Consider the following 18380-nt stretch of genomic DNA (forward strand, 5'->3'; position numbering starts at 1 on the left):
TAGCGGTAAATCAGTAAGAGACATCATAGATCGCACCATATCTAATAAAGTGTGGTTACGACGTTCGGACACACCATTACGCTGTGGTGTTCTAGGTGGCGTGAGTTGTGAAACTATTCCGCATTGTTTCAATGAAGACCAAACTCATAACTCAAATATTCACCTCCACGATCAGGTCGTAGAAACTTTATACGATGATTTTCCACTTCACTCTGAAATTCTTTGAACTTTTCAAATGTTTCAGACTTATGTTTCATCAAGTAGATGTACCCATATCTGCTCAAATCATCTGTGAAGGTCAAAAAATAACGATACCCGCCGCGAGCATCAACACTCATTGGACCGTATACATCAGTATGTATTATTTCTAATAAGTCTGTTGCTCGCTCCATTGTTCCGGAGAACGGAGTCTTAGTCATCTTGCCCATGAGGCATGGTTCGCAAGCATCAAGTGATTCCAAAAGCCCATCAGCATGGAGTTTCTTCATGCGCTTTACACCAATATGACCTAAACGGCACTGCCACAAATAAGTTGCACTATCATTATTAAACTTGTATCTTTCGGCTTCAATACTATGAATATGTGTATCACTCGAGATTCAATAAAAATAGACCACTCATCAAGGGTGCATGACCATAAAAGATATTACTCATATGAATAGAACAACCATTATTCTCTGATTTAAATGAATAACCGTCTCGCATCAAACAAGATCCAGATATAATGTTCATGCTTAACGCTGGCACCAAATAACAATTATTCAGGTCTAAAATTAATCTCGAGGGTAGATGTAGAGGTAGCGTGCCGACCGCGATCACATCGACTTTGGAACCATTTCCCACACGCATCGTCATCTCGTCCTTAGCCAATCTTCGTTTAATCCGTAGCCCCGGTTTCGAGTTGCAAATATGAGCAACAGAACCAGTATCAAATATCCATGCACTACTATGAGCATTAGTAAGGTACACATCAATAATATGTATATCAAATATACCTTTCACTTTGCCATCCTTCTTATCCGCCAAATACTTGGGGCAGTTCCGCTTCCAGTGACCAGTCTCTTTGCAGTAGAAGCACTCAGTCTCAGGCTTAGGTCCAGACTTGGGCTTCTTCACTTGAGCAGCAACTTGCTTGCCGTTCTTAGTGAAGTTCCCTTTCTTCCCTTTGCCCTTCTTCTTGAAACTAGTGGTCTTGTTTACCATCAACACTTGACGCTCCTTCTTGATTTCTACGTCCGCAGCCTTTAGCATTGAGAAGAGCTCGGGAATTGTCTTATCCATCCCTTGCATATTATAGTTCATCACGAAGCTTTTGTAGCTTGGTGGCAGTGATTGAAGAACTCTGTCAATGACACTATCAACAGGAAGATTAACTTCCAGTTGAGTCAAGTGGTGTGGTACCCAGACATTCTGAGAATATCTTCACTGACAGAACTGTTCTCCTCCATTTTGCAGCTGTAGAACTTATTGGAGACTTCATATCTCTCAATCCAGGCATTTGCTGGAAATATTAACTTCAACTCCTGGAACATCTCATATGCTCCATGACGTTCGAAACGTCGTTGAAGTCTCGGTTCTAAGCCGTAAAGCATGGCACGTTGAACTATCGAGTAGCCATCAGCTTTGCTCTGCCAGGCGTTCATAATGTCTGGCGTTGCTCCTGCATTTGTCATGACCGCCCGTTTGGCCGTCGCGCCGACGATGACTTCTCAGGTCATCAAAAACAGCCTCCACGTCGGCTCGGGATTCGCCGAGCAGATGGATCCAATAGAGCTCTCTTCCTTGAACGAGCTCTTGGATCACATCGCCGCCCTGGGAGTCGCTATGAACTATGATCGAATCGGGCTTAAACCCGACCAAAGGGAGATTAACTCTCCGCCGGTCACCCATCAGATAGCGGTGGTGGAGGAGCAATGTAGCGATTCTTCCTCTATTTTGAGGACAAACTATGTCCGGATTCCCGAGCTCTCCGAGCGGGATACCCTTCCACGGGAGGACATGGCCCAAGCTTCGAACCTAGAATCAGACAGCGGGCCAGAACTATTGGGTAACATCCCGGAGCCCGAACTGCCAAGCTCGGAAACTCCTCCGCCCCTGGGTCTCAGATCGGGTCAGGGTTTGGACCTAAATCTACCCACCCACCCAGACATAAGTGATCTTTCCCACATTAGACAAGAGCCCCAAGAGACAGTACATCACTATTGGGCCAAATTCCTCCTTGTAATGAGCAAGGTCAAGGACTGTCGCGAGGAAGACGCAATTTCATTCTTTTGCAAAAATTGCACGGACAAGGGAATCCTCAACGCCATAAGTCGCCGTGACATAGCACACTTCGCTGACTTGGCGGCCATAGTACAGAAGTACTGTGCGATGGAAAGCACCTGGAAAACCCAAACAAAATTCTGGGATCCTCCGGCTCTCACTAAAACCCCCGTCCGAACTAAAAGGGTGTACTCTCGTAAGTCACCCGATCCAATTACAAAGAAACCAAAGCCCACTACAGGGCGTGGAACTGTATTGGAGAGATGGCTCAATGGGCCATGCAAAACTCACAGTACAACGGATACCATGCCAACACACAGCCTTAGAGCATGTTGGATACTCCAGCAGGTGGCCAAGAGCGGCGAGGATCTCCTCATCAACAATACAACAGAGCACCATCCCATGGAAAATAACAATACAGTATTGACAGTCTTCGAGACCTTCGCCTCAAATAATAGGCGCAAGCGAGCACTCCGCAGCCTTGCCGAAGTCTGCCATGTTGCAGCAATAAATCCATGGAACGACACGGCCATAACCTTCAATGCCAGTGACGAACCTCAATTCCGAACAGCTCGAGCACCAGCCGCTTTGGTCCTTAGTCCAATTGTGGACGGCTTCCGGCTTACTAAAGTGCTCATGGACGGTGGCAACGGATTAAACCTCATCTACGAGGAAACTCTTAGCAAAATGGAAATAGACAAGAGCCGCATTGAGCAAAGCAGCATGACCTTCAGAGGAATCATCCCTAGTCGGGAGGCACGATGTGCGGGAAAAATCACACTAGATGTGGTATTCGGCACGCCGGAGAATTATAGGTCCGAAGAAATCACATTCCAAGTGGCCCCGTTCAGTAGCGGATACCACGCCCTTTTAGGGCGGGAGGCATTCACGATCTTCCAAGCTATACCCCATTACGGGTACATGAAGCTCAAAATGCCCGGGCCCAATGGAATCATCACTCTAGCTAGTGATCCGGATATAGCACTCCGCGCCGAAAATAAAACCGCCGCACTAGCCCTCGAGGCGTTATCCGAAGCCCTTGCGGCCGAAGAACTAACTGCGTTGCGCTCCACAGTGGACAGGAACGACGTGATACTCGACAAAAGACCCAAGTCCACCTCTTTTAAACTAGCGGACGAAATAGTCAAATCCAGGTCCACCCAACAGACCCTACAAAAACAGCATCCATCGGGGCATAGCTGAACCCCACAACAGACGCCGCACTGCGGGAGTTCTTGCGTGAGAATTGGGACATCTTCGCCTGGCATCCTTCTGACATGCCAGGAATCCCATGCAGGCTGGCCGAGCATAGCCTTAACATTCTAAAAGGATTCAAGCCGGTCAAGCAGACTCTTCGGCGTTTCTCTGAGCCTAAGCGACAAGCCATGGGAGAAGAGCTAGCCAAGTTACTCAAGGCCGGATTCATTAGAGAACTAAAACATCTGGACTGGCTAGCAAACCTGGTGATGGTACCAAAGAAGGACAAATCATGGCGCCTATGTTTCGATTTCAAGGACCTTAACAAATGTTGTGGATGAGCCTCTCCACTGTAGTCCTTTTTACATGTGGGAAGCCCCTAGCACCACCTATGGGGGTTTATCCATCGACCCAATCTCAGGTTTATCCGAGCTGTTATAGCTAGTGGTGCGCCAGACTCGTCTAGCCGTGTCCGCGGTCTTGACGACCGATCATTTATTTTGGTTGGAGAGGCCGTTCAGTGTTCGACTGCTAGAGCCGCCACACATTCTTCCGCACGTAAGGAACGCTCTGTGTTTCCGCTAACTATGATGATGCCACGTGGACTGGGCATCATAAGCTTAAGATAAGCATAATGCGGTATTGCATTAAAACGAGCGAAGGCCGTTCTTCCGAGTAGTGCGTGATAGCCGCTTCGGAATGGAGCGATGTCGAAGGTTAATTCTTTGCTTCGAAAGTTGTCGGGAGAACCGAATACAACCTCTAGTACTAGAGAGCCCGTGCAGCAGGCCTCTGGGCCTGGTATTACTCCTTTAAAGGTAGTATTGTTTTGGGTGATTCTTGTCGGGTCTATCCCCATTTTGCGGACTGTGTCCTGATATATCAGATTAAGACTACTGCCGCCGTCCATAAGGACTCGGGTGAGATGGTATCCGTCAATTATTGGGTCTAGCACCAAGGCAGCCGATCCTCCGTGCCGGATACTAGTCGGGTGCTCCCTGCGATCAAAAGTGATCGGGCAGGCCGACCAAGGGTTGAACTTGGGGGTGACGGGCTCCACGGCGCATACGTCTCAGAGTGCGAATTTGCTCCTTCTCTTAGTTACGTGAATCATGTTCACTGTTTTGACCTCTGGTGGGAATTTTTTCCGTCCCCCAGTGTTTTGCTGGTGAGGCTCATCCTCGTCTTCACTTGGTGTCTCCCTCCCCTTGTGTTTGGCGTTTAGCTTGCCGGCCTGCTTGAAGACCCAGCATTCTCTGTTGTTGTGATTTGCAGGTTTGTCGGAGGTGCCATGAATCTGACATAATCTGTCTAGAATCTTGTTTAGGCCGGACGGTCCATCTCTGCTGCCTTTGAATGGCTTTTTCCGTTGACCGGGTCGAGAGCCCCTGAATCCGGCGTTTACCGCCGTGTTGTCTGGGATGTCTTCATTGTTTCGACGCTTGCTTTTATTGCGTCGTGGTTTTCCATTGCAATCCCTGACTTCGGATGTGCCTGGGTCACTGGTGCCGCTACGGGCCAGCCAACTATCTTCGCCCGCGCAAAAGCGGGTCATAAGGCTTGTTAGGGCTGCCATTGTCCTCGGTTTTTCCTGGCCGAGGTGTCTGCCAAGCCATTCGTCCCGGACACTGTGTTTGAAAGCCGCTAAGGCTTCGGCGTCCGGGCAGTCGACAATTTGATTCTTCTTAGTGAGGAATATGTTCCAAAGCTTTCCGGCTGACTCTCCGGGCTGTTGAATTATATGACTTAAATCGTCTGCATCCGGAGGTCGGACATAGGTCCCTTGAAAATTAGCCCTAAAAGCATCCTCAAGCTCTTCCCAACTTCCAATTGAGTTTTCGGGGAGGCTCTTCAGCCAGTGCCGAGCTGGTCCTTTCAACTTGAGGGGCAAGTATTTGATGGCGTGGAGATCATCTCTGCGAGCCATGTGGATATGAAGGATAAAGTCCTCAATCCAGACCCCAGGGTCTGTCGTCCCGTCATATGCCTCTATGTTCACGGGTTTGAATCCCTCTGGAAATTCGTGATCCAGCACCTCATAGGTGAAGCATAGGGGGTGCGCGGCACCCCTGTATTTGGATGTGTCATGGCATTCTGACGGTTATAGTGTTTGGTTTTGATTCTGCGCCGGAGCGCGCTTCCTAGATCCGTAGATGGACCTGGTCATACCGGTTTTCTGGTGCAAGTCCTCACGTAAATCGTGTGCTGACTTATGTGCGACATCGTTAGCCGCCCTATCACGGCCACGGGGTGGTCGATCCAGCTGATCGGTCGTTTTATTTTTCGGCTGTATAGGCTCTAAAGCCTTGTCATCGAATTTAGGAAGCAGCTTGCGCTTTGGATAGCTCTTTGTGTGGCGACTGCCACCGTACTTTTCTGCAGTGTCGAGCACTTTGTTCCATCTACTGTTGAGTGTATTTTGCGTGGCCTTAAGCCTTTGCTTCTGCTTCTTCAGACTCCTCGCGGTGGCAATAAGCCTTCTATGGTGGTTCTCTTGCTCCAAGTGCCTTTCCGGGATGATGTGTGCATCGTCGTCCGGACTGTTCTCCTCTCCGGAGACAGGTTGATGAGCTTTACCCTCGGCGTCGCCGTGATCGGACAGCGGCTCCGTACTATGTCGTCGTCCGCTGGCTCATCCTGCTCTGTCGCTGGGTCCATGTGGTCGTCGATTCCTTTGGAGTCGATCGGGGTATTATTCTTTTTTGTGCTGTTATCGCTGTTTTTGCCGAGGCGGGGTTTGGAGCGGCGCCTACGTCATCGCTTTGGTTGCTTCTCGAGGGGATTATCCTTCACTGCATCCTTCCATTCCTCATAATTGTTTTGTTTGGGTGTATCCACCATGTATATATCGTGTGATGAAGTGGCTGTCCAGCACCCTGTGGGCGGTGGTTCTTGTTCCTCTCCTGCATCGTCATCCATACCGTCGATGTCTTCGGAGTCAAAATCAAGCATGTCGGTTAAATCGTCGATAGTGGCTATTAAGTGGGTGGTGGGTGGGGAACGAATTTCTTCGTCGTCCGCTTCCCACTCGAGCCGGACATAGTTCGGCCGAGGGTCTCCTGACAAGGAGAGAGACCTTAATGAATCTAGCACATCGCCCAAGGGTGAGTGCTGGAAAATATCCGCGGAGGTAAACTCCATGATCGGTGCCCAATCAGATTCGATAGGCACGGACGCAAGCGGTTCGGAGCCCGTGGCCGGGGACGAATCCAAGGGTTCGGCAACACAGGTCTCATAAGAGGTGAAGTCAGTATTCGGCTCTAACGCCGCTGAGTGTGCGACCTCCGTGGCGGGGTCCATCCACCCGTCCTCGGACGGCGTGATCTGCTCCGGATTGAGGGCCCGAGTAGCCACAGGTGTGATCTCCCGAACACCGTCCGACGGCAGAGTTAAGTCATGCTCGTCGTGACTGTGCGGCGCACCTGACATGGGCTCGAATCCGTTGAAGATCAAGTCTCCGCGGATGTCGGCAGTATAGTTTAAGTTCCCAAACCTGACCTGACGGCCAGGGGCGTAGCTCTCGATATGCTCCAGATGGCCAAGCGAGTTGGCCCGCAGTACGAAGCCGCCGAATACGAAGATCTGTCCGGGGAGAAAAACCTCACCCTGGATCGCATCGTTGCCGATGATCGAAGGAGCCATCAAGCCTTTATCATGACGGCACAGTGGAACTCTCAATGAAAGCACCAATGTCGGTGTCAAAACCGGCGGATCTCGGGTAGGGGGTCCCGAACTGTACGTCTAAGGCGGATGGTAAAAGGAGGCGGGGGACACAATGTTTACTCAGGTTCGGGCCCTCTCGATGGAGGTAATACCCTACTTCCTGCTTGATTGATCTTGATGATATGAGTATTACAAGAGTTGATCTACCACGAGATCGTAGAGGCTAAACCCTAGGAGCTAGCCTATGATTATGATTGTTGTTGTCCTACGGACTAAACCCTCCGGTTTATATATACACTGGAGGGGGCTAGGGTTACACAAAGTCGGTTACAAGGGAGGAGATCTATATATTCGAATTGCCAAGCTTGCCTTCCACGCAAAGGAGAGTCCCACCCGGACACGGGACGAAGTCTTCAATCTTGTATCTTCATAGTCCAACAGTCCGGCCAAAGTATATAGTCCGGCAGTCCGAGGACCCCCTAATCCAGGACTCCCTCAGCGGGTCTTGCACCTAGCGGTGCTTCCAGGACGTAATTCTTCTGTGCAGCAATGAGGATAATCCTGAAGTTACGGACCCAGTCCGTGTAGTTGCTACCATCATATTTCAACTTAGCTTTCTCTAGGAACGCATTAAAATTCAAAGGAACAGTAGCACGGGCCATTTATCTACAACAACATAGACATGTAAAATACTATCAGGTACTAAGTTCATGATAAATTAAAGTTCAATTAATCATATTACTTAAGAACTCCCACTTAGATAGACATCCCTCTAATCTTCTAAGTGATCACGTGATCCAAATCAACTAAACCATGTCCGATCATAACGTGAGATGGAGTAGTTTTCAATGGTGAACATCACTATTTTGATCATATCTACTATATGATTCACGCTCGACCTTTCGGTCTCAGTGTTCCGAGGCCATATCTGCATATGCTAGGCTCGTCAAGTTTAACCCGAGTATTCTGTGTGTGCAAAACTGGCTTGCACCCATTGTATGTGAACGTAGAGCTTATCACACCCGATCATCACGTGGTGCCTCGGCACGACGAACTGTAGCAACGGTGCATACTCAGGGAGAACACTTATACCTTGAAATTTAGTGAGAGATCATCTTATAATGCTACCGCCGTACTAAGCAAAATAAGATGCATAAAGGATAAACATCACATGCAATCAATATAAGTGATATGATATGGCCACCATCATCTTGTGCCTTTGATCTCCATCTCCAAAGCACCGTCATGATCACCATCGTCACTGGCTTGACACCTTGATCTCCATCGTAGCATCATTGTCATCTCGCCAACTATTGCTTCTACGACTATCGCTACCGCTTAGTGATAAAATAAATCAATTACATGGCGATTCATTTCATACAATAAAGCGACAACCATATGGCTCCTGCCAGTTGCCGATAACTGTTACAAAACATGATCATCTCATACAACAATTTATATATCATCACGTCTTGACCATATCACATCACAACAAGCCCTGCAAAAACAAGTTAGACGTCCTCTACTTTATTGTTGCAGTTTTACATGGCTGCTATGGGCTTCTAGCAAGAACCGTTCTTACCTACGCATCAATACCACAACAATTTTTGGTCAAGTGTGATGTTTTAACCTTCAACAAGGACCGGGCGTAGTCAAACTCGATTCAATTAAAGCTGGAGAAACAGACACTCGCTAGCCACCTGTGTGTGAAGCACGTCGGTTGAACCAGTCTCATGAATGCGGTCATGTAATGTCGGTCCGGGCTGCTTCATCCAACAATACCGCCGAATCAAAGTAAGACGTCGCTGGTAAGCAGTATGACTATTATCGCCCACAACTCATTGTGTTCTACTCATGCATATAACATCTACGCATAGACCTGGCTCTGATACCACTGTTGGGGAACGCAGTATTTCAAAAAATTACCTACAGTCACGCAAGATCCATCTAGGAGATGCATAGCAACGAGCGGGGAAGAGTGTGTCCACGTACCCTCGTAGACCGAAAGCGGAAGCGTTTAGTAACGCGGTTGATGTAGTCGAATGTCTTCGCGATCCAACCGATCCAAGTACCGAACGTATGGCACCTCTACGATCTGCACACGTTCAGCTCGGTGATGTCCCTCGAACTCTTGATCCAGTTGAGGCCGAGGGAGAGTTCCATCAGCACGACGGCGTGGCGACGGTGTTGATGAAGTTACCGGCGCAGGGCTTCGCCTAAGCACTACGACGATATGACCGAGGTGTGTAACTGTGGAGGGGGGCACCGCACACAGCTAAGAGAAACGTTGGTGTGCCTTTGGGGTGCCCCCTCCCACGTATATAAAGGATGGGGAGGAGGAGGCTGGCCAAGGTGTGGCGCGCCAAGGGGGGAGTCCTACTTGGACTCGCGGTCCAAGTAGGATTCGGCCCCCCCTTTCCTATTCCCACAAGGAGAAGGAGGGAAAGGGGAGGAGGAGAGAAGGAAAGGGGGGTCGCCCCCCCCCCCCAACCCTAGTCCAATTCGGATTGGGCTTGGGGGCGCCTCCACCTGGCCGCCGCCTCCTCTCTTTCACTAGGGCCCATGAAGGCCCATTAACACCCCCCCCCCCGAGGGGTTCCGGTAACCCCCCGGTACTCGGTAAATACCCGAACCTATCCGAAACCATTCCGATGTCCAAACATAACCTTCCAATATATCAATCTTTATGTCTCGACCATTTCGAGACTCCTCGTCATGTCCATGATCTCATCCGGGGCTCCGAACAAACTTTGGTACATCAAATCACATAACTCATAATATAAATCATCATTGAACATTGTAGACATGACCGAGACACATCTCCGGTCAATAACCAATAGCGGAACCTAGATGCTCATATTGGTTTCTACATATTCTACGAAGATCTTTATCGGTTAAACCGCATAAGAACATATGTTGTTCCCTCTGTCATCGGTATGTTACTTGCCCGAGATTCGATCATCGGTATCCTCATACCTAGTTCAATCTCGTTACCGACAAGTCCCTTTACTCATTCCGTCATGCATCATCCCATGACTAACTCATTAGTCACATTGCTTGCAAGGCTCATAATGATGTGCATTACCGAGAGGGCCCAGAGATACCTCTCCGATACACGGAGTGACAAATCCTAATCTTGATCTATGCCAACTCAGCAAACACCATCGGAGACACCTGTACAACATCTTTATAATCACCCAGCTACGTTGTGACGTTTGATAGCACACAAGGTGTTCCTCCGGTATTCGGGAGTTGCATAATCTCATAGTCTGAGGAACATGTATAAGTCATGAAGAAAACAATAGCAGAAAAACTAAACGATCATTATGCTAAGCTAACGGATGGGTCTTGTCCATCACATCATTCTCTAATGATATGATCCGGTTCATCAAATGACAACACATGTCTATGGCTAGGAAACTTAACCATCTTTGATTAACGAGCTAGTCAATGTAGAGGCATACTAGGGACACTCTGTTTGTCTATGTATCCACACATGTACTAAGTTTCTGGTTAATACAATTCTAGCATGAATAATAAACATTTATCATGATATAAGGAAATATAAATAACAACTTTATTATTGCCTCTAGGGCATATTTCCTTCAGCTTGGCATCGCTATCCGATGTAATATCGAACCTATGTTTCCGCTAGCATCAATAAAGTGGTTGTTTTCTCTACCAAGTTGTTGTGTGTTGCCAGAAGACTAGATCTCTGGGCTGGCAATGCAAGGTAAACCAGTTGCTCTGAGCCGGGGTGCCACATAGTACTACTCACATTGTCGCGAAATTTCCTGGAGTCCGTGCTCAGCCCTCCTCTCTCTCTCTTCTCAGGCAGCCAGCAGACGCGCGGAGCCCATCGTCTGTTTGCTCACATGCGGTCCCACATGTCAGTGAAAACGCAAGACGACCCACTGAACCTGCACATCTTTCACCTCGACGTGCTGGTGATGAAAAACAAATCCAATAAAGATCTTCGGTGGCCGCTTTTGGAGTTACTCAAGAGTAAGATTCTATTTATAGTTTAACCCAAGATGCACATCACGTGGCTTCAACTAGCACTCCATTTTCTTGCATGACACGACCTAGATGTTGGATGTCCCATGTGTCGGCAAAAGAAGGAAGAACTCGACCAAATCTTCTCCATATGTAGGAAAGCCCTGTGCCTACATCATACTACGTACAAGCTCACCTCACGCAGTCACGCTATCACTATATTTCTCAGCCTTCGTGCGACACCTAGCTCTGGTTGATCTAACTAGAACTAACTATTGTGCTAGCATACTCCACTATTAGGTTGGTTCTATGTGATGTGGCAACTTCATATAACCAGATGTTGGCTATACTACTACAGTACTCACACTCCAAGAAGTGACTCGAAATGCATAAATTGAGTTTATGACATGCATATGCAAATGTACCATTCATTACATACAACAAGTCATCAACACACAACGACAATGAGGATACATGTTGGATTATAGATTATTTCCATCAAAACAATCTAGTAAATACTAAAGTTTTTATCACACAACAAATAACAAGAAATGAAATAAACTTCAGCTCAAGCAATCCTCGGCATTGGAAACGCTTGCTTTGAACCATAGGTAAGCCTCTGGGAAGGGCCAGCTATTGTCAGTATCGAGACCAACGCAAGACTGATCATACAGGCTGAAGCGGCCTATATCAGGACACATATTATGATAGCCATGGTAGGGAACCATAGCAATGTCTGAGGCATAGATACAGTTGCTTCTCATAAATGGTAGTAACGTTGTGTCAATAGCAGCTGGATCGCCTTTCCCCATCATTGGATAGTTTTGTCCAAGGAAGAACGAGTTTTCTCCAAGACTATCAATAATGAACCAGGGAGAAGGTGTTGGCTCTACCACACTAGTATCCATCCCGAATACCCTGCAACAGATGTTGGAATAGGTCCGGAGAGTGCGACCATGGGAGACAACACCTGCTTCCTTAGTAGTAACATCAGTAGTGCGCCGTATACAGACAAGAAGAGGTGATCCATCGGAATAAGTTGTCAGGCGCCACTGAGTATATAGGTCATGCTCGTCCTCATGCTCGTGATCATCACCATCACCATCTCCCCCTTGGTTATAAAAAATTTCAAGTATAGGTGGTGGAATGTTCACAGGACCTTGGAAACACAAGAACATTAATTAGTAAAGGGAAACTAGCTAACCCGCATGCATGTCGATGAAACAATTATAATTATGGTGCAAGACAAACGTACTGAAACCATAAGGATTCCATGCAAAAACATTGCCACGAGTGGTGGCAGCAAACACAAGAAGCTCGTATTGAATTGCATCACAATACTCATCCATGTATAGAAATTGATTTTTGAGCAATATTCATCGAGGCGTGGAAGTAAGGACGGCAACAAGCTTGTCGAAGATAGCAACAATATGATAGTTCTTGTAATTCCAAGAGCGGTTGGGAACCCGACAAATTGCTATCTTCCATAGACGACAGTCACAATGATCGTATTTGAACATACATAGATCATCTGTGTGCTCAACCTCAGGGCACTCTGAGATTTTTGGAAGTGGAATCCGCTGACGAGTGTACACATTCACAAGTTCCCACTCGCAGTTGTACCCAATATAAACAACCCAATCTCCATTTGCACCTGCCCAGGCCTTACCCTTATGCGATGGCATCTTAACATCACATGTATCATTATCAAGCGGCATCAACTTGCACAAGGCGAGGCTTCCGTCGTCCGCGCGCCAGCGAGCAGGGTCATGGCGAAGAAGATAGGGGAGATCAAACCGCTCCTGGACCCTTGGGTTCTTTGTAATGATGTTATTAGTTGAGTCGAGAATGGTCTTCAACAAACCTCCCATTCTAGCCGAGGTGATGACGTCGCACCGATCAATGAGTTCCTCCACCACGTCATCTTTCAGATCGGGGCAAGAATAACGGGGTCGTTTCTGGCTTGATCCCTCCATGGAGAATACGATCGAACAATGGCAGAAGGAAGGGTGAAGGCAAATGGAGGGATGAAGAGCGTGCGACAGCAGTTCCAAATTGAGAGGGAAAGGCAAAGAGGCGGTGGACGGTTGCCACGGTACAGGAAGAGGCGCCCCGGCCTACATAGACATCCGTTCGGAAATTGTACAAAAGGACTCACCGTCGTCTCACTAACATGTTGGAACGGGACCACATGTCAACGAAACATGGTGTGTCATTTCTCGTGCAAAATGTGATCTGGCCGCGTTGGCCCGAGGTGCCGCATTATTTCTCGACTTTCTTTTTTAATGGCGTACCATTCAGTTTTGAAGCACGACTAACTCGTATCGTATGTAGAGAAAATATAAACTACTCTACCACTACTCCAGCTCTAGCACTAGTATCAAAAAAGATATATAGGCTGGAGCTTCAGCGCTTGCTTGCTAAGGGTTGCACACTTGCTTCTCACACTATCACCATCTCTCCAGATCTAAATAAGACGGCAGTGCCCCTATCTCTCCCTCCTCACCGGTGGTCACAGATCCGCCGGGGAAGAAAAGGACATGCAGCATTGACGCACTCGTCGTCGGCGAGCGATGTCATGCACTGACGACAAGGTCGTCCTCTCAGACCTAGCGCACGCGCGGGATGGCCTCCATCCCCAAGCTCGCCACCGTAGTGTGTGCGGATGATAACACACAAGTATAGGGGATCGTTTGTAGCCTTCTTCGATAAATAAGAGTTTCGAACCCAACGAGGAGCTAAAGGTAGAACAAATATTCCCTCAAATTCTATCGACCACCAATACAACTCTATGCACACTTGATGTTTGCTTTACCTAAAACAAGTATGAAACTATTTTGCAAGAATAAAACTATGAGTACTTTGCGAGAATAAAACTACGAATAAATTGCAAGGTAGTAAAAGTGGATAGCTTTTGTCAACAAGAAAGTCATTTGTCCCTAGGCAATCGATAACAATTACCGGTAATCATTCTTGCAATTTTACATGAGTGAGAGGCATGAGCTAACATACTTTCTCTACTTCGATAATATGCACTTATGATTAGAACTCTAGCAAGCATCCACAACTACTAAAGATCATTAAGGTCATGAAACCCAACCATAGCATTAAGTATCAAGCCCTCTTTACTCCCATACGCCATAACCCACTTATCCGTGTTTAGGCTGTTGTCACCCCCTCAACACTGACAATAATCAAACTATGAACATATTGCAACACCCAATCGCGGGGGCCCCTCTGTTTACGCGACATGGAGGGCACCGTAGGACAGCACAATAAATAAAATGTACAATCATACCAACCAAGATCATGATTAACCCATAGGACAAAACAGATCTACTCAAACATCATAAGATAACCATAGATCATTGGGAAATAATATATGGAATTGAGCACCATGTTTAAGTAGAGATTACAGCGGGGAGAAGAGGTGTTTTACCGCTGCATAGAGGGGGGGAAACTTGGTTTTGATGTTAGCAAGATTGTTGATGTAGATAGCGGTCACGATCCTAGCCCCGGCGGCTTCCAGCGTGACCGGGAGAGATGGGCAGAGAGACCCCCTCCTCCTCCTTCTTCTTCCTTGGCCTCCCCCTAGATGGGACGGGAATTCTCTGTTTGCTCCATGGCCTCCATGGTGGCGGAGGGGCAGGAGCACCTCCGAGATTGGATCTCCCACTCTGTTCTCTTCTGTTTCGCGTTCCCCAGATCTCGCCCTTCACCGTTTCTTAAATTCTCAGAGATCCGTAATCCGATTGTGCTGAAATTTTTACATGGTTTTTTTCATAAATTATCTTTCTTGTGCCAGAAGAAGCGCCCCAACCGACTTTCGAGGAGGGCATAAGACACCTGGGCGCGCCAGGAGGTACCGGGTGGGCCCTGGTGGGTTGTGGTCACTGTGGGCCCCCGTTTGCGTTGATTCCAAATCCCAAAAATCACATATATTCCAAAATAATTCTTCGTAAATTTTTGTAGTGTTTGGACTTCGTTTGATATGTTGCCAAAGGTGCATAAAAGTTGTATAATATTGGCATGGAACAATAGAAAATTATAGATACGACGGAGACGTATTAGCGTCCCCAAGCTTAATTCCTGCTCGTCCTCGAGTAGGTAAATGATTAAAAAGATAATTTTTGATGTGGAATGCTACCTAGCATAATCTTGATCATATATCTAATCATGGCATGAATATTAAGACACAAGTGATTCAAAGCAATAGTCTATAATTTGACATAAAGACATCAATACTCAGGCATCCCAACAAACAATCATGTCTTTCAAAATATCAACACTAAAGAAAGCTACCCCTACAAAATCATATAGTCTTCTCATGCTCTGTCTTCTTAACACAAAGTATTTATCATGCACCACCCCGATGACAAGCCGAGCAATTGGTTCATACTTTTTAACGCGCAGCTTTTTCAACCCTCATGCAATACATGAGTGCAAGCCATGGATATAGCACTACGGGTGGAATAGAGTATGATGATAGGGGTAACTATAGAGAAGACAAAAAAGTAAGAAAGTCTCACATCGACGTGGCTAACCAATGGGCTATGGCGATGCCCATCAACTGATATCAATGCGAGGAGTAGGGATTGCCATGCAATGAATGCACTAAGAGCTATAAGTGTATGAAAGCTCAATATGATAACTAAGTGGGTGTGCATCTAATTCTATAATGAAAATTTCCCACTAGTATATGAAAGTGACAACATAGGAGACTCTCCATATGAAAAACATGGTGCTACTTTGAAGCACAAGTGTGGAACTAGCATGCCCCTTCTCTCTTTTTTCTTTTTTTCTTTCTTTTTTTCTTTCTTTTTTTCTTTTTCTTTTTTTCTTTTTATATTTTTTCTCTCATTGTTCGGAGTCTCATCCCGACTTGTGGGGGAATCATAGTTTCCATCATCATTTCCTCACTAGGGCAATGCTCTAATAATGAAAATTGATGATCATCACTCTTCTATTTACTTACAACTCGATACCTATAACAAAGTATGACTTTATATGAATACCTCTAGCAATACCAGGATGTGCAATGATCTAGCGTAACATGCATAAAAAATGATGAATGGTGGCTGAGCCACAAATACTATATCAGCTATATGATCATGCAAAGCAATATGACAATGAATGCTCAAGTCATCAAAACGGAAGCGGTGGAAGTTGCATGCCAATATATCTCGAAATGGCTATGGAAATGCCATAATAGGTAGGTATGGTGGCTGTTTTGAGGAAGATATAATAAGGCTTATGTGTGATAGAGCGTATCATATCATGGGGTTTGGATGCACCGGCAAAGTTTGCACCACATCTCGAGGTGAGAAAGGGCAATGCACGGTACCGTAGAGGCTAGCAAATTATGAAAAGGTAAGAGTGTGTATAATCCATGGACTCACATTAGTCATAAAGAACTCATATACTTATTGAAAAAGTTTATTAGCCCTCGAAACAAAGTACTACTACGCATGCCCCTAGGGGATCGATTGGTAGGAAAATACCATTGCTTGTCCCCGACCGCCACTCATAAGGAAGACAATCAATAATAAATCATGCTCCAACTTCATAGCATAACGAGAGACTATACGTGCATGCTTCGGGAATCACAAACCTTAACACCAATATTCTTACTAATCACAACCATTTACTGGTACCTCCCACATATTCCATCTCTATATCGCAAAACTATTGCAAGGAATCAAACATATCAGATTCAGTGATCCACAAGTTTTATGTAGGATTTTATGACTAACCATGCAAATGACCAATTCCTGTTGACTCTCTAAATAGATATAAGGGAAGTAAGAGAGTTCAATTCGTTCTACGGAATATCATGATCTAATAAATATAAGTGAAGCAAAAGAGCATTTGGTTTTCTATGTGAAGAGAAACAGGAAATCCGAACTTCAAATGATATAAGTGAAGCACATGAAGCATTCTATAAAGCCATACTCAAAAGATATAAGTGAAGTGCAATCAACATTCTATAAGTTAACCATGGACTATCTCATACCAGCATGGTGCATAAAATAAAAATGAAAACTAAACACAAAAGACGCTCCAAGATTCCCACATATCACATGAACGAAACGAAGACGAAAACATACCGGTACTTGTTGAAGAAATATGAGATGCCTTCCGGGGCATCCCCAGGTTAGACGCTTGAGTCTCCTTCAATATTTACTTGGGGTGCTTTGGGCATCCCCAAGCTTGAGCTCTTGCCTCTCCTCCTTCTCCTCATATCGAGACCTCCTCGATCATTGATCACGTCATCCACACAAACTTAACAAAAAACTCGGTAAGATCCGTTAGTATAATAAACCAAATCACTACTCTAAGTATTGTTGCAAACCAATTCATATTTTGATTTTGCATTTTATCTACTGTATTATAACTTTTCCATTGCGTATACCACCGATAGAATCGATAGTTTCATCAAAACAAGCAAAATAATGCATCAAAAACAGAATCTGTCCTAAACAGGATAGTCTGTAGCAATCTGCTACCATACTTCTAGTACTCCAAAAATTCTGAACAATTAGGAAAAAATAATCAATTTGTATAGCAATACTGTGCAAAAAAATTCAGAAGCTTTTTACATTCCAGTAAAAAAATGAAAATTCACGCACTACAGCCAAAGTTTCTGTTTTTGCACCGCACATACCAACAAGCAATCTAATTGTCTTAAAGGCAAATCTTAGCACAATAATTTTACAATAGAAAAGTTTTGTACAAGGGGATAATTAATTATTTTTGTTGAAAAGTTTCTGTAATTAAGATTCACAAAGTTTCCATGGGCATGAACAAAGTTCAAGGGTAGCTCCCACTTTGACAATGCTCGTCCCTCTCACTTTCACTTTTCCTTTTGTGAAGTTTTAAGTTCCCCTCTATATTTTTTTGTTTTTAAACTTTATAAAAGCACTCAACAGAATAAAATGAATCTATAAAACTTCTGGGTTGTCTCCCTGGCAGTGCTTTCTTTAAAGCCATTAAGCTAGGCATAAAGTGCTCAAGTAATGGATCCACCCGGATCCCAAGGTATATCAAAGCCAATTTTAATTAAAAATGATTTGTAACTTAGTAGTGAGCACAAAGCAACATACATCATGCAATGACGAAGTCTAACTCTCTTCCTATGCATCGGCATGTCATACAAGAACAATTCATGAACATCAAGTAAAGGCCAATACATAGCATAAGAAGTTTCTTGCAATTTTATCGTATTGGAAACATAGAGAGGCGGAGATGTAGTTCCTCTCTCA

This window comes from Triticum aestivum, chromosome 1D (genome assembly GCF_018294505.1).
Source record: "Triticum aestivum cultivar Chinese Spring chromosome 1D, IWGSC CS RefSeq v2.1, whole genome shotgun sequence".
In the NCBI taxonomy this organism is placed as follows: domain Eukaryota; kingdom Viridiplantae; phylum Streptophyta; class Magnoliopsida; order Poales; family Poaceae; genus Triticum; species Triticum aestivum.